This window comes from Neltuma alba, unplaced genomic scaffold (genome assembly GCF_004799145.2).
Source record: "Neltuma alba isolate B1F8T4 unplaced genomic scaffold, ASM479914v2 tig00012848_pilon, whole genome shotgun sequence".
In the NCBI taxonomy this organism is placed as follows: Eukaryota; Viridiplantae; Streptophyta; class Magnoliopsida; order Fabales; family Fabaceae; genus Neltuma; species Neltuma alba.
This window is the reverse complement of record NW_021637234.1, coordinates 59797-64840: the sequence shown is the minus strand read 5'-3', so window position 1 is coordinate 64840 and position 5044 is coordinate 59797. Positions and strand designations below refer to the sequence as shown.

Genomic DNA, 5044 nt, shown 5'->3' with positions numbered 1-5044 from the left:
CCTTTGTCTCAAATTAAAATCCCTTAATGTTGTGGCCAATCCCAGAACCAACCCCCTACACTTTAATTAATTGCATGCATATATTATTAAAGTTATTAAATCGTCTGACAAATAATTAAAACAGCAGTTCCACACATGAAACTGCACACGAAGAGGAAAAAGGTAGTCTTCAAAAGGTTATAACATTTAATGCTCAACCGTACGGATGGATATTTATGGTGAGTCTAATTTTGCTTATAATAACCAGACCATTGTATCATATGTATAATACATGAATTTTCCCATTCTTAGTATCAAATCTTTACTGTGTCTGCACATTCTTGCTCTCCCAACCTCATCTTTCTAGCAGTGTACCATGAAGATCCTTGTCCCCTTAATGATCATGTTCTTCATCGTATTGGGGTTTTCTGAGGAACTTGGATCAACTGCTAGTGATAATGATCATCCATATGAGGCAAGCTTCAACTTTGGAGACTCCCTAAGCGACACTGGCAATTTCTTATCCTCTGGTGCTCTTGCTTTCCCTGTCATTGGAAAGCTTCCTTACGGTGAAACCTTCTTCCGACATGCCACTGGTCGTTGCTCTGATGGACGTCTCATTGTTGATTTCATAGGTACGCTTTCTCCATGAATTGATCCCAACATTGATAAAAAAAATCTCCAATTCATTGGAAAGCTTCCCTGTCATTAGTTTTCTTCTTTAATTATCACAATGATTAGAAAATCTCCAATTACTCAAAATTGATTAAAAAAATTAAAATTTAAAGTTTTATATTGTTACCAATAATTAGTTAATCGCCAGTAGAGATTACTATGAGGTAGGTTAGCTCTCTCTGTCTCTCTCTTCAATAAATTAATAATTAATTAAACATAATTTGTGATGGCTTTTTATTATTGTAGCTGAGGCATATGGATTGCATATTTGACACCATATCTGAAACTAAGGAAAGGCCAAGATGGGCATCATGGGGTGAATTTCGCCGTGGCAGGGGCCACTGCACTTGATGCAGATTTCTTCTACAGAAGAGGACTTGGAAAAAATACTGTGGACACATGATTCTTTAAGTGTTCAGCTTGACTGGTTCAAGAAGTTCAAACGCTCACTCTGCACCACAAGACAAGGTGATCGACATTAATTGACTGATTATATCTAATTTTACTTTTTTACACTTTCATATAACAAAAATACCCCGGTCCATCTCATCAAAACTAACAAGAGATGGCTAAATTATTACTACCTCCGATCTTAAATATAAGAGCTAGTTGGGGGTTGGATTTGATCCTTAATTTATAATATTTTCTCTAAAATATCCCTATTATTTGCAAGGAGCTTCCACCCAGGGGTAATTCCATTGTATATGATTGAATACGGTAATTTAGAGAAGTCAACACATATTTGTCACAAATAATCAACTTAACTAATTTTTTTAGATTAATTATATCACTTTTATATTAAAGACCAGAGGTAGTAATTTTTTTTAATGAATGTTTTTCCCCCAAATTTATCCACATTTAAAATCACGAATTATCTCTTGAGAAGTGAAAAAGAAAAAATGGCAACTTTAATTTACTGGGAAAATGTAATTAATGCCCCATTTTGGTGATTTATACCACCCATTTTTTTAAAAAACAAAAGTTCCTTATAATAGCAATAGCACATGCTATATAATTTCCATGATAACAATTTTTCTGTGCATTTGAAGATGCATGTGACAGATTGTGATAGGTACTTGAAAAGATCACTGTTTCTGGTGGGGAGATTGGTGGAAATGATTATAACTACGCCGCTTTTGCTGGTGGCAACATTAATCAGCTTCCAGCAACCGTTCCTGTAGGTGTTGGAGCAATAACTAATGTCACCAGTGTATGTCATTTAAGTTTCAATCCATCGCGCAAATCATAAAACGTTTCATGTATCGTCTACAAGAGTTGTTAGTTGGAAGATACATTAATTTCCAATATAATAGTAGACACTGAAATTAAATTTGCGTATAACATATAATGTCCACTTGTTTTCCCTTAAATTTTTCTTCGTCAAATTGATTCAGTTTTTATGTTTTTGATGAGTCACATCACTAAAGTTATGCATAGCTAAAATTGTTTTTGGACAATCCATAATAAATATGAAGATCTTGTTATTTTATATTTTTTATTGAAATCATTCTTTCAAAGTGAAAAACAGTATTATTCAGCCCAATAAAAAAAGTGAAAAAGAGTATTAGTTAACAATGATATTTATTCTACATGTTTTTTGTTTTAAAATAACATTATCAGAATAAGGGGGAAAATGGATTTAGAGATCATCACATCTTCATATGAATGATTTCAAAAACATGTGCACCCTTAATGTTAAAATTTATATGTATATATTAATACGAAAGATTCACTAGCATGACTTGATTTTGAACTAGAAGGACCAACTAAAATTTTTATAAAATTGGAACAATTAAAAGTATAATCAAAAGAGATCTAAATATGAGTGCTTTATTAGAATTTGCAAACGTACATTAATTGGATTTTGTTTTTATATGTTTCATAGGAATTGATAGCTGAAGGAGCAGTGAAGCTCGTAGTGCCAGGGAATTGACCAGTTGGTTGCTCTCCTTTGTACATGACATTGTTTATGAGCCAAAACAAAGAGGACGTCGATAAAAATGGATGCTTGAAAAACTTTAATGCTTTTGCTCAGTTCCATAACAAGCAGCTCAATCTTGCCTTAGACACTCTCAGGAAGAAGAATCCTCAAGTTAGGATCATTTATGCTGACTACTATGGTGCAGCCCAACGTTTCATTCATAAGCCACAACATTTCGGTACGTAATAAATTCCAATAGTTCTTTCTAGAATTCTATAAAGCACAATATATATCTTGATAATTCCTATACAATATTAAAAACACCCACACAAAAAAGTTTAGCATGCCATTATATCTCTGTGTGTACATCAAATGTCCCCTAATCATAACCAATGTAAAAAGAGATAAAATTTTTAATATCATGAATTATTATTCGTAAGTTATAAACAATATGACTGATTCTTTAGACTACTTGCAATGCACGAAAAACATTTATTTGGTACGCAACCTCTTTTGCATTTATGTTAAACTTGACATAGGCTATTCCGTATAGCACAAAGGCTGAAGAATAAACTGTACTGTTGTTCATGATTACTCATATTCCATCGGACCCTTTTTGATTATATTATGCAATTGGTTTTTTTTTTTTTTGTAGCCATTGCTTTTTATGTTACCCTTTTTACATGCATTTAAATGGCTGAAAACACCTATTTAAACTATTTATTGCCAAAGAGTACTTGAATTTTACTTAACCACCCAGGTGCAAATATAACCCTTTTTTAGTAGCAATTTATCTACAATTATTTGCAAAGCAGAAAACATTTACGCAAAGCTAAATATACATTGCGCCTGCTAAAGATGAGTTGCATCTGCTAAATTCAAATTCTTTGAAGCCAAAAAAAAAAAATCCCAAATAGGTACTTTTCAGCATTTTTTTTCCTAATTTTTCCCAACCTCTAAAAAGTAATATAGCCATTAGGACAATTATATAAAGGGTAGATTTGAAGAAAAGAAAAAAAAATAGAGACAAACAACTTCCATGATCTCATTGAGTTTAGCTACTAAATACTACCTCTGATCCTTAATGTAAAAGCTTGTTCGATTTTTATTTTGGTCCTAAATATAATATTGCTATCCACTTTGTTCTCATATTCATTCTTTTTTTTTTCCAAGTTGGTCCTTATAATGATAATAATTACAGTCAATATACTTGATTAGCAAGAGTATTTTAGGAAAGATAACACATATTTATTGCAAATAACTAACTTAATTAATTTTCTTAATTTACTCAGATTAATCAACTAGCTATTATATTAAGGACCAGAGGTAATACTATATTAGGGAATGAAGGGAGTAAATGACATATAGCTTTCTATGAGATCACAGCCACATTGCTAGAAGAGTTAATTAAATATCAAAATGTCACCAAATGACTACAATATATTCATATATTCATTAATAATGGATTAGGTTTCACCGGTGAGACTTTATTAAGAGCATGTTGTGGAGGAGGAGGGCCATTCAATTTCAACAACTCAGCGAGGTGTGGTCACATAGGCTCAAAGGCATGCACAGACCCGTCCATTTATGCTAGTTGGGATGGCATTCACTTGACTGAAGCTGCTTATCGCCACATCGCCAAAGCTCTCATTGAGGGACCTTTCTCACACCCTCCTCTCAGATCCTCCCCTTGCAAGATAGGCTAGAATATTATTTTAAAGGCAGATTATTATATTCTTAAATATTTTAAAACAAATTAAAATAGTGTTTTGAATAAATTTGGTTTGATTTTCTTGTGATGATCGTTGGGTGATGATGATGATCAAAGTAAGAATAGTAAATCAAAGACTTTTTCGTTCTTGAGGGACGAATGTGTAAAGATCGGACATCGATCCGCTCATTCTTATGTATGCCCTAAGATAATTATATGGGTATTTGAGTAGTAATTAGTGGAAATATTGGATTTTCATATTCATGATCTCAAGTTGTGAAATTAACATGGCCTGGTTCCATTTTGTTTTCTTAAGTTAATATCGTGGGTTGAACCAATCTCATATATAATCATGTAAACTCACAACTAAGGATACATTAAGTACTGCTAAATACTCAAAAGCCAAAAAGGATCAAATTTAAACTATATTTAAATCTCTTCCCACTTGTCTTTTCCTCAAAACAAGATGATACCATAGTGTCATTATTTCTGTCAATGATAGCCCATACTCAATCATTTTCCCTATTGCGTAGCACTGTTCTTAATTGATCAATAATTTGTCCAACTATATAAAAGTAAGCCCCAAAAGAAAATCTCCAACAGATACAGACGATTCATTATTCTGCAACTTTTCTATTATTGTTAAACCAATTCCCCTGATGAATAAATTCTAAACAAAATAATATTAAGTCAATTTCGGGGGGGAAAACAGAAGCAAAAGGCTGGTAACGAATAAACTTTTTAAATAATGAAGGAAG

General features: G+C 32.5%; 1 pseudogene; it reads left to right on the top strand.

Moving 5' to 3' along the window:
* Nucleotides 1-289: 289 nt before the first annotated feature.
* On the top strand, nt 290-4572 carry LOC114731827 (GDSL esterase/lipase At5g45910-like; annotated as a pseudogene).
* Nucleotides 4573-5044: the final 472 nt, after the last annotated feature.